We start from the raw sequence: 13,563 nt of genomic DNA on the forward strand, positions 1-13,563 counted from the left end.
GCACTTAGCAATAGATTTTAATATTGTTATCAGTCTGATAAATACTGAACTAAATAATTAGCATACCTGATGTAGACATTCTTAAAGTAGCATGAAAAGAAACCCCGATTGTCCAAGGGGGAAGGGTAAATTTTTTCCCTTTCCATCCTATTGAATTACTTTGATGTTGATATTTCATTGACAAGGCTTTTACTTTCTTATACAAGTATCTGATATTTAACCTCATTACTGAATAGAAGCTATCTGAAATGACCTCATTACTAAACAGAATTAATAATTTCCTTCCAGTTTCCCATGTTTTGATGCAAACTTTCATTTGAATGCAAAGACTATATTTTTTTATTGCTATACAGTTTAATAGGTGCTCTTCAGTTTTAAATTGTCCTCAATGGTTTCATAAAAGTGCTGTGTTTCATGAAGACAGCTAGCAGCTACCCACTGTTAATAAGGACAGGAAAAAGCAATCTGAAATGTTATGCTTTCTTTTTCCCTGGCACAGTTCAAACTATAGATAACACTATGTAAGACACAGAAAAGACTCTTATGGATAAAGAAGTATGTTCTGCCAAACAAATCACGGTGGGCACTTTAAGCAAATTTAACAAGTAAGTAGAATAAATATGGTGCTGTATGATACATATTTTATGAGACCACAGGCCCTTACATATTTTTCATAAATTTTTAAACATGTGCAATTTTCCACTCCAATAATTTAAAATGAAAAATGTTTTACCTTTGGAGAAAATTAGTTAAAGCACTGAAAGCATTGCATGAATAAAGAAACTTTGTTTAAGAAAAGAAAATAGATATTTTTTTTTTTTTTAAATGACAAACCAATTTACATCATTTTGCTAAATGCTTGAAGTAGAAAAGTGCATAAGCAATTTGGGAGCTCAGATAGTCCTGGGTTGGTTAGGACTTTTTTTTTAAATTACAATGATGTTTTAGAAAATGCTCCCCATGGATTGCAAAACATATTTAGGCAGGAGTCCTGAAATTACAGTTGTAGGTAAGACAAAGCACATCAAGGCTTTCACTGACCAAGCATAATAGAATTCAGCTTCTCAGTGAAAAGCAGGCTGACTTGGTTGGCTTGTATCCTCCAATAACGTGAAGGTGTTTTATTTATCTCCAACTTCCAGTACTCATCCTGGAAACCGTTTGTGATGGGAATATGTAAGAAGTAGTGCATTCTATTTATTGGGAATAGAATCTATACTAACTTAGGAAGAAGTGGGCTAATGGCAATCATTTACTAATGTAACAAGTTTTTATAATAAATCTATTCCTGATGACATACAGATACTGTATTTCAGTTTGATTATGGTGATGAAAATCTCAGGACTTCATTTCTTATTGAAAAAATTAAGAGTAAAATTCATTCTAACTTTAGCATGAAGAATATTACAGTCCTAGAAAGAAACAGTTTTTTGAAAGTTTTCACTCCTGGTAGAAAACCAAAGCTAAATGTTGTTTTCTCTTGCAAGGCTGACTTTGTAAGTGTTGGCAACTGTATCCCTTCTGGAACAAAATGAGAAATATTACTAGTTGTTTTGAAGCATATGTCAAAATAGAACTGGTAACTTTGAAGGAAACTGTGGTTAAATATTTTTACATTTATATAGATAACTAATTCCAGGGACAATAAAAGCATCTTGGCAGGCCATTCAGCCTTAAAATGTATTGTAGAATAGTGGCTTACAAACTCAACCACTCAAGACATCTGGGGTGTTTTTTAAATGGTCCTATACATATCAGAGTTTTACTAGGTTGTGGACTTTTCTAAGGTCTAATATAGTCTTGCAGACTGCACTCAGTCATGAAACCTGTTTTTTTCAGACATGCCTCATGTAGTGTGGCAGATCCCACATCAAATCCCATTGCTGCATTGTGTTTATAATAAGGAAAACCTTGGAAACTACTGCTTGAACACAAGTAACAAAGTATAAAACCAATTTATGTTGTTCCTGAGATAGAAAGAAACTCTATGTGTAAAGGGTTAACTATGAAAATTCATCTGTGGTAGATTAATAAGGTAACACATGACCTGATACAATGGTGAATGCACAGTAGATTGTTGGTATGGGTTTGTTTATATTTTAAACCTAAACTTTAATATAAAAATATAATGTGTGTATATTAGAATAATAAAGTTATTAGAATGGAAAAATATTCAGGAGAAAGGATTGTTTCAAGGTAGTGAAGATCTGAAAACCGGGGGTTGATTTTTGCTTATTATTTATGTTGTCCTAGTGTTCAGGAGTTCTTGCAATTCACTGGGGCCTTTCATGCCTAATAGTATGGAAGGAGACCTTCAGAGAGTTTGCAATCTCTAAGTATTTTTTAAGTGGTGATATGTGAAAATATAGGCTCTAGAGTACGTGGGAGCAATCATTATTGGTTAGATATGTAAATAATTGTGTCAGTACAATGAAGGCTAAACATACAGAGTTTTTGTAGGTGTTACAAAAACCCATGTTTAAGTAGAATTAAAGGGAGAATAAATGGTTAGTTTCAGCAGTATGAGAGAAAGCAAAGTATTTGTTAGAAAATTTAGAAATAAAGTCATTCAGGTTGGAGAGAATGTTATGGAGTTGTCTAGTACAGCCCCCCACTCGAAGTCAATTGGTAATAGACAGGTTCTAGAAATTAAGGACATTTGGAAAGAATTTTTGTACTGAATGAAAAGATGATGGTTGTGGTTACAGGAGGTCCTGAAGGGTATGTGCCTTCAGAGTGAAGACACATTATTTATGTTTAGTGTAAAAAAAAAAAAAAAGATGCAAGTTGGTGAAGGGATGTGAAGGAACAGGTACAGGGCCAAACCAACCAACTAGAAAATGATCTTTACTGAAGCAGTCTGAAAGGGTAGGAGGGGATTAATTCAGTGTTTGTCAGTACCAGATAATTGGGTGCTGCAGTTTCTGAGATATGACATAAAGTGTGATTGAGCATATAGGTTAGGCAGATGGAAAGGGAAAGCCATATGCTGGTGGTACTGCACAGATAAATCACAGTCAAAGGTGGCTGCTGAAAGCACTGCCTGAGGGTCAACAGAGAGACGTTGCAAACAGACTGGGAAAAGATTAGCAATTATTCAAGGGCTTGCAAGAGTTCTGCTTAGTCGTATTCACCTTTAGCTGATGACTAGACCTCTGTGAGGAGGTCCTAGAGGCAGAGAGTAAGATTTTAGTTCAAAACACACACAGATCCTTCAGTTTCTACCGTAATGACGGTGGCTAATTTGTGATGATGAAGAGAACTGTTAAGAGATGCTGTGCTAACACAGGATATCATTATAAATTAACAAGATTACAATTTGCGTCCTTCTGTTACGCCATTCAGAGAAATGGTCATATAAAGTCTATTTTTATAAGACATTGAGTTCATAGGCTTTTTCACATAGAAACTTCCATGATTTCTATTTCATACTTTTTTTTCTCCCATGTGAAATATTTTTTCTAGCTGTGAAATAACACCATATTATTTCATTGAAAAGAGCAATTGTACAGTAAGACACAGCAATAAATTTTCAAGGAGCATAGAACTTACTGTTTATTGAAGTCAGAAAATTTCATATTCTGAGTTTTATTTTAAATTTCTATTAGTGAATTTCCACTACTGAACAACGGGAGCATACTTGCTAAGTGTTATTTAAATAAGAAGCAAACAAAAAAGGGGTTTGGAAAATCCTTTAACAGAGCTAAATAAAACAGTGTTATCCTTGGTAAAATTGTCAAGTAATTTATGATTTCTTATTGGTAGAATTTGTTTTTGATAGAAGTCATTGCCAAAGGAGAAAAAGAAGGCTGTGTTCTAAATTTTGTTGTATTTAAATGTTTGTATCTTAGTTGTTTATTTTTAATTATCTTTTGAAAAGTAATTTCAGGCAATTTCTGAATGTTACTTATATATTTTAATGATAGAGTTCTATACTAATTTTTTAACTTCTAAACAAAACCTGAAATTTCATCTGTAGAAATCAAGTGGACAAACTTGTCCTGAGGTCTGAGTCAACTTGCATTCCTGCTAGCTCTCACATTTAGCTCAAATAATGATTGGAAGCACATCGTGATGTAACATACTTGCCTGAAGATATATTTGATTGATTTGGTCATCCACGTAAAACTTTCTTTCATTTTTATAATTAAGTCCTCACACTTCAGCTGTAACCTTTCTCTTTAATATATCTCTTTCTGCATATTGTTTCTCAGCTTAATGGGAATATGACCAAATCATTTCTTAGTCTTTATCCCCCAACTTTTTAAAATTTAAATTCTTCTTCAGTTAGTATAAACAGAACCATAATCTTGTCTGTAACTCAGACCTGTAGCTTGGAAGCCATCCACAGCTCAGACCTCTTAACACAACTGTAGAGGAAGGTGGGGGAAAGAGTAGAAAAAGATCTGTACAGGAAAGGAGAGCATGAAGAAGGTCTGTGAATTTGTGCCTCTTTCTTGATTTCTTTCCTTGTTTGCCTCTCCTTCCTAGTGCTGCCCATTTTACTGTCTCTTCCATTTTCTTTTGGCAACCTCACATTGCAGCATGCAAAAGTTGTTTGGTTGTGGGTTTTTTTTTTTTTGTTTTTTTTTTTTTTTTTAAATCATACTAATTCCTCTGTTCCATATCTCTTGATAGAGTCATGAAATGTCAGGTGCCTTAAGAGTTTTTGAGAAACAGGACTATCAGAATTAGAGATGTGGCACTAGGAAGTCTATCCTTCTCACATCTGCCTCTGAAGAGACAAGTTTGTAAATTTCAGTATTTGTTGCTTCTCATTGCCAATTTTCAAGTTAGGAGCTGAAAAAAATAAATAAATAATGAAGTAATTTTTCTTTCCTCATCTGTCAGCTTATACTATCTAGTCTTACTCTACAAGAAAGATTTTATAACAGAAGGTTAGAATCTTGCCAATTATTTGCTGTTCTACTCGCGTTCATAGTGTTCAATGGAATATTCTGACATCAATAATTAAAATTTGTATACATAAATTTGAAAAAATTACAATTTTGTGCTGAACATCTGTTTCCCTTCCTGAAGGAAGCAAATCCTTCTTCGGGAATATATATGCTGCTCCATGCTGATTTCAAACTGATTAGACAATCTGAAATTTGTTTTTGGTCTTAATCTACAAATACTGAACATAACACACAACTATAAAGATTTTAAAGCAGGCTCTTAAATCTGTATCAAAACTGAAAATCTGCTGCACTACTTAATATATGGTCAAAAGGCATTTGGGGACCTTTCAACCATTGGTTGATTTTTTGGTACTTTGAAAAATGCTAAAACATTTTAAAGTCTTATCTTAGATAATCGTTTATGACTCACAATATCAACAATGATAAGAACTTTTCATTAAAAGGGTACTATTTTCAGATGACCCTAGAAAGCAGATATGATGATAAAAGGAGTTGAAATAGTACATTACAAAATTTCAGCTGAAAGTACATTCTTTTTTGAAAAATATTATCAACTTTGTTGCACCAATGGTCTTTAAAATATGTCATTGAATGTAAAACATCCATGATAATTGGAATCTGGGCTTTTCCAGAATGTGGTGTAGTAAGCTGTAGTTGTGGTTGTTTGCCATTGTTCATTTTAGAATTATTTACTGAAGGGTCCTTTACATAGGACTAAAAAATTTTGTATCTTATTATCACTAGAAGATTGTGCAGCTTGTTATTTTTTACATTTACAAAGTGCATTGCCATCTTAAACGTATTTGTTTAATGCAAACAGAACAGGACAGCCTGAATCATTACTTATTAAAATGAGTAATTTAGCTGATTAGTAATAGAAGGGTACAATAGTGCAGTTATTCACTCAAGAGAATGGACAAAAGCAAAAGTTCAGTTCTTATTAAATAACGATATAATTGGATGAAAGATTAAACTGTAATGTGAAAATATACAAAACCATAAGCTGCTTTTCTCAATATTTGATTCTAATGTTTGTTCACTTTGTTCATATTTTGTTTCTCTTGTGTGTTTGTGATTTGCTTGGATTTTTGTTTGTTTCATTTTACATATTTTTTGATACTGAAAAATGGCAAGAAGAAAACCTTCTAAGACTTCATTTTGTAAGCTTAAATGGCAGGCATTCTTTACTGCAGCACTGGGCACGCAGAGATTAGCATTTCAAATCATGCCCACATATCTGACCAGCATTCCTCAATTTGTTACAACAAAACATATGTATTCATCATATTTCCCCCAAATCTACTATGTATAACAACTACTTCCTAGAAGTTATTTACATATCCATAAGACACTTGTGTATGCGAACTTCAGTCCTGGAGGTCTTTCTTGGAGTCTTTTGAGACCCCTGGTTGTCGACAAGTTGGTGAACTTCACCTGAACTTTCTTGGGGAACACGTGCACTACTGTTCTTACATAGCTTCATTTGTTCTCTGCACTATATGGTTTTGACTGCAATGCTCTGTTACCCAACTGCTCTTGTCAATTGTTATATCCCAGATGTCTTGGAAAGCTCACTACATCTTAGTGAGCTTATTCAATAGGTCAAGTTGATCATTGCTTTAGTTTCAGCCTCTGTTAGTGATTCTTTATACCTTAACTATATCATTTTTACATTGAAGTAATTTGTCCAAACTGTGAATGCAGGGTAAACAATGATTTCACAAACTAAATGACTTCTCTATATAAAATGTTTTTGTTATTGTGTTCCACAGCAGTTAATCTAAATATACACATTAGCATCTATCACTCTGTGTTCCATGGAGCTACCTACTCAGGTCTCCAACTCATCTATTTAAACTGTACTGAATTGTGGTAAACCCAGTATATTTTAAAAATTTGAGATAGGTATGAAAGATCTGTTCAACAATATTAACTAAGGCAGTAGGACAAATGAGAAATAGACATTAATTTCTCTTACTGTATACTATTGTGTTAAATAAATCTTGTGAGCATTACTCACAAGAGCTTTCATTTTCTGATCATTCTAAACTGTTATTTCTTACAAATCCTCTGTATATTTCCAGCTAATAATTTAAACTTCTGAAGTTCATATTCTCTGACTGTTTGTCTAGTAGGACATATGACCATATGATGATACTGGGTAATAGCTTACTTCATAAAATTTGCCAGTGCATGATTACACCAAAAGGAATCTGTAGATTTCCTCATTCCACTATTTTCTTTTTGCAGGAAGGGGTGGAATCTGGATTTTTCTTTCATGTTTTCCGTGCAGGTATCAAAATGTTCAAGTTATTACTATATTTCTGAAAGACTATGAAAAGGAATTGAGCATGGGTTTTTAAGTAAAAAAACCTAAATTATGTATCTTGAACTATACTCCTATCTATTTACTTATTCTCCACTATGTTGTCAGATAGCAGCTTAAACTTGTAGCTGTATTTGCAGGTGAAAGATGAATTAGTAGTCATCTTTTTGCAAGGGAGTGAGTTAAGCATATTTTACACGAGAAGTATATGCATTAGAGTTGTAAGCATGTAAAAGATGGAAAAAAAAAAAAAGCTAAGGAAGCACTGATGTTCCACCTCAAGCTTTTAGAGAAGACAGAGTATGAAATACTAAATCTGCAAATCTTATCCTTCTGTACATTTGAAGTGACCTCAATTCTGTGGTGCCAGTTTTGTTTTATGATTGATATCCAAATACACTATAGTCCTCAAACCCAAACCTATTAGTCAGAAATTAAATAAAATTCACAACTTAAGTTGCTTCCAAGAATTCTTGCCCTACTACAGCATAGAAAATGAATAATTTTCAAGGACTTGGTCTATGCTGGTTTTAAATATGTTTTATAATACCTGTATTAACCGATTTAAGGCAGTGTTGTATTTTCTGTGATACCAAAGTTGGTGTTATTAGATCTCTCTAAGTTCTGTTCTTGCAAAGAAAAAATTCAAAACTTGTAGAGATCAATATAACATCTGACAACTGTCGTGCATTTGAGAACACAAGCAGAATTTATTTAGTGACCTTCCTATGAAAGCAGCAAAACATTATCGGCAATGCACAAAAATAGCTGATCTTTTATCCAGAGCAACAAGTTGCATCAGACATATGGAGTCTTTACAGCCCTCAAAGTGATGAAAGGGGATGTGTTTGAGGAAGATTCTTTTTTAAGCTTGGTAATTGGCTAAATTGAGATATAATATTTTTTTGTAACTTTCATTAAATACTGTCATGGTTTCCTGTTTTGTTTGTTTGCACAAAAAACAATATGTTATCATGGCAGTCTTTTATTGTTACAGTTTTATTATATTGGGGTTTTATTACTAGAATTATTTTATTATATCAGAAAGATATAACTACTGATAAGCAGATACAATGAATGACCACTCTTGGACTGTGAATCTGTTTGTATGGCCTAAGTAACACAAACAGAAAAGGAAAGATGCATTATAACTCACGTACCTTACTGAAAAGTGGCAGTGGTTAAATATTTTCCACGGATAAAGTATAAGTTCTATGGTCTATAATGGGAAATACCTAATGCACACAACAGAAATCATGACAGTTTAATTTTGGAATGCATCAATGGCTAATTTATGGGAAAAAAAAAGTCCTGCTACTGCAAAGAAAAGCACATCTTGTGTACAAGATCTTAGATGGGAGTTTAGATCCGCTCCAGTGCCTTCTTTCCTGAAAACACAGCACTAAAGGAATGGATGCTAAAGGCTGACTAATGATAAATAATTGTTAGGGTATACTGTAATGTTTTTGCTACTTGCACTAAAGGAACAGCTAATATCATTAGAGCTTAGACAGTCTCCATGAAACTTTGATACCTCTCTACGTTTCCAAAAGTCCAAGCTAAAAGCAATGCAGAAGGATGGCATCAGAATCTGCTGGATCCCATTCAATTAATTCACTTGCATCCCATTAAATTACAGCAAAGCCAAAGTAAGCTAGACGAAATCTGTGCACGTATTTTTGAAAAAACACCATTATTTCAGTTTTCAGTCAGAAATTACTTTCTGATAGATATTACCCATAAATCTAATACCTGGGTCTCTCTAAAATAGACCATGAGGCGGGAAAAAAATAATGCGCTTACTCAGAGGACTAGATGATGAAAACTGAATTTCTGGATTTTGTTTTACATTGTTTGCAACTAAGTTATAGGAATATACACTCATAGCTCTGACATTAATATTTCTGAAATCAGAAAGTGGGTAGCCCTATGAGTTCAAAAGACCGGATAAACTAGTCATAAGATGGGGAAAACTGATACACAGAATGAGAGCTTGTTGATATAACATTGGGATGGTGTTTATGTAGCTGAAAGACAAACAGAGATAAAAAGCAGCCTGAAGCAGAATGCAGGAAAAAAAGAGAAGAGAGCTTGAAAGGTAAGTATAAGTTATTACATAATTTCTTAATCCTGATACTGTGCAATAAATTATATCATGGTTGTTGCTACAAAGTTAAACGAAGGCTGATGCATTTTCCCACTCTCATGGTATTCCTATATTAGGACAATGAATTCATGCTTTGGTACCACTTCTTATTATATTAACAGTGTATATTTCTCCCCAGTATCTATCTAAAAGAAATTCACTTTAGCACCCTCTCAACATCTCCAAAGGCATCTTGTTTACAATGATTGCTTGGTAATATTTCTTTGAAAAGTCTGCTTAGCTGGAGGAAACAATATTTGCATCTGGTTAGAATCTCTGAGTGAATTTTCACACGGTGTCACTACTGTGTAGGTGCTTGTAAAAACCATGAAACCATCTCACGCCCAGTCCATTGCCCGACATATTTTTTTTCTTGTCTCTAAATAGGCTGCATCACATAAAGTCACTTTTATTTGTTATCTGATGTCATACATTCCCTTGCTTCCAGTTTTACAATTTTAAATGAGTCTAAGGATCAGATGCATCCTTTACCAAGCAGGAAAATGGAATCCTTTTTGACACTTGAAACTGCATCCTCCTATCTTCAGTGCAGACTTCAAACAGTATTCCCACCTTAAATATCTTTGTCATTATTACTGGAAGCACAGAGGACGTACCTGAAATATTACACTATATAGGTTGTGTAGTAAATATATACACTATGTTTTGTTATTTTGATTACATATCCCAAGATATTTTTTCTGATAAAATTAAAAAACAAGATAAAAATATATTTGCAATATACATACACAAAGTATGTATACAAATTGATTTAAAAAATAGGAGCAATAATTAATAACATGGAATTAAAATGCAAATTGTCTGTTTAGCCACAGAATCATTGCATTTTTATTAAATTAGCTACTTTGGTATCTATCATCAATGGTATCTCTAAAGCAGTATTGGTCTTCAGCAAGTATTTCATGTCACATGCAATGAAAAAGGCTGCTTCATGGTTATTCTGAAGCAAAGGAAATTAGATCTACCAGTGGAAATGCTCATATCTGGATATTAAAAATACAAATGCTCTCATTTTGTTGTGCAGGTACCAATGACAGCTTACCTTTCTGATCTTTTACTTTTTGATAGTATCCCATTCCTATGAACTGCTTGTATTCCTTTGAGACTGCTAAACATGTAAATGATTAGAGATACTTTTTTTTAAATCATACTTTGGATTTCTATTTCTCATTTTCCTATGGGTAATTAAATCCTTCATTGTTGAAATCAAAGAATTGTCTATGATATATTATGTTTCTTCTAATATATTAGGACATCTTACTTTGTCGGCTAGAAATCCAGTGGGTGTGCTGTCAGCCTCCTACCAGACAACAGTCTTGCTTAAGAAGCAGACTGGAAAGGGAAAGTGTTTTTACTGAGGATCTGTCAAAGGCTTGGCTGTACTAGTTGGTGAGGTTCTTCACAGAGTAGTGTCTTAATGAGGTGCCACATGTTAATGATGGCACTTACTAAAACGTCTTGGGAAATGTTATGCTATTTCACGAAGATGTCCTTTTTCAATCTTTTTCATGAATTTGTGTAATATTTCCCATGCTACCTGCGTTTACACATGGATGTGCTAGGTAGTGCTTTTCAAAGCCCTCTCTACAATCTGAAAAGAAACTCAATTCACCTGGGAAAGACTCTGCTTCCATTACCCTGAAGGGGATCTCTTGCACAGCATAATTCTTTTCTGAGGATCTGTCTCAGTCTTGTGAGTATTCTTACTTGGGGTAGTGTTTCACTTGTCTCATGTGTTGTAGTTTTATACAAGAAAGTCTGAGAATCTTAATATGTTAGGAAATTATTTTATAGCAACATCATGTGATATTTTTAATGGGATAGGGAGCTGCTAGGTTTTTTCTGTGAGTCTGTCTCCCTGTGACCTCTCTGAAGCTTGTCCACAGCAATCAGATCTTTACTGAAACAGCTGTTGAAATTTTTTAAGATTGAATTTACATAAAGTTTATCTCCATGATTTAAAATCCAAAATAAAACAGAAAAAAACCCCTCCTAATAAAAAAGGTAGCTGCTCCAGCCTAGTGCTTTTGGCTGGGATAGAGTTAATTTTCTTCATACTAGCTGGTATGGTGCTATGTTTTGGATTTGTGACCAAACCAGTGTTGACAACACACCAGTGTTTTAGCTATTGTTGCACAGTGCTTACACAGTGAGTAGACTAGGAGTGCACAAGGAGTTGGGAGGGGACGTGGCTGAGACAGCTGGCCCCAACCAGACCAGAGGGGTATCTCACAGCATATAACATTGTGCTCAGCAATGAAGGCTGTGGATAAGAACGAGGAAGGGTGGACATTTAGAGTTAAGGCATCTGTCTTCCCAAGTAACCACTATGTGTGAGAGGGCCCTGCTTTCCTGGGGACAGCTAAACATCTGCCTGCCCATGGGAAGTAGTGAATCAATTCCTGATTTACCTTTGTGTACAGCTTTTGCTTTACCTATTAAACTGTCTTTATCTCACCCCATGATTTCTCACACTTTTATCCTTCCACTTCTCTCCCCATCCCAAGAGGGGGAGTGAGCGTGCAGCTGCATGGGGTTTGACTGCCGACTGGGGGTAACCCAAGACAGCCTGGTTGCACGCTTTCACCGAGTGCCTTTAGCTGGCTCTGGTGTTTGTCAGACCTCTTGTCTGGTAGTTTCAAAACACCCAAACAAATAACAAAAAAGCTGCCTTCCCTTGCTCTCCTCTACCACCCTGTTTTGTTTGTTTACAAGGATAGTTTTCTACTGTTTGGTAAGTGATACCACCAAGTGCAAATGACTAGGAAATGGTTGAGGTGTCCTTTGTGATTACCCTCACCCGGTGACAACAAGCTGCTGAATTAGTGCTTGCTTGCTGCTTTTAGGAAACAGAGAAAAATAAGCAGCAAAATAAGTAACAGCTCATCCTTTTTTGTGTTCTCCATGTACTTCATTTTCTCTCTCAGTAGTATCTCAGCTTCAGTCTCAGGAAGTGGAACAATGTTGCTATACGAAGTTACCAGGTTTGTACCACAAATCATTTAACCTATCTGTGTGATTGCATACGTGTATGTAATGCAAGCCTTAAAATACCTCAGCAACAGTGGTGCAGCTAAAATAATGATAGCTGGTTTTACCTGGTAGTCTAACTGTGGATTTGTTTGAAAAGCAAATTGTGAAAAACTCATATACTTTGCTATGAATCTTCAATTGTGTTCAAATCTGCTTTTAATACAACTAAGGGTTTGTTTCGTTACCTGTGGGAGTATATATTTCTTGCCTGTTCTCAGAGGAAGCTGCCTTTGGAAAACTGTAAACTGCTAGTCACTGAATATATTTCTGATCATTATTTTAATTTGATATTTTCCAGGGCCAGCCTGTGTGCCCTGAAATTGCCTTTTTAAACTCAGATGCTCATAGCTAGCTTAGTCTAAAAGCCAGAGACAAAATAATTGGGATTTCTGGGACTCAGTGCAGAAACAGAGATGCAGTGTTTACAGAGTTGGGAAATTAAAAACCCCTGACTATTCTCAACCTTTCATAGGAGACACCTAAAATAAAACCACTAGCTGTCTAGGAGTGCCTGATATGCAAACAGAACAGATCTTAATCTGTTTCCCAAGTTGTTTTCTTTATGTCTCCAGCAAGATGCTGCATCTGTCAATCTTCCACCTTCAACTTTTTTCTGGCAGTAAATGTTCTCTTTCTTTCTTGTAAAGAAAGGAGCAGAATTTACTCAGTTCTTTCAGCCCATTTAAAAAGATGTTTTTTTACAACAGTATGCTGTAAGTTATTTTATAAAAACAAATTATTTTTCTAAATGTAAATACATATTCCTTTTTTTTTTGCAAAGGAAGGTGAGTCATCACCACATTTCTTGCGTATTCCCAGAAGAGGCAGAAGGGAGCCTGAGGAGGACAGAATTTCAGCCAGGCTGCTACAACATCCCAGCTCCAATGGAGTGATACTGAAACAGAAGTGATACAGACAGATGTTCCTCTATTTTAAATTGCTTGCGTTGCTCGATCTGGTGTATATGGCACTGGATCTATTTTGCATATGCAGGATTATAGCCATGTCTGTGGGATTTCCAGGCATTGACAATTCATCAGATCATTACTTATATGGAATTACCATTTTCCACCTGCATAATCTTTAAATGATGATTTTAAAAGAGTAGAGATTAT

The sequence above is a fragment of the Falco cherrug genome, chromosome 1 (assembly GCF_023634085.1).
Source record: "Falco cherrug isolate bFalChe1 chromosome 1, bFalChe1.pri, whole genome shotgun sequence".
Classification (NCBI taxonomy): domain Eukaryota; kingdom Metazoa; phylum Chordata; class Aves; order Falconiformes; family Falconidae; genus Falco; species Falco cherrug.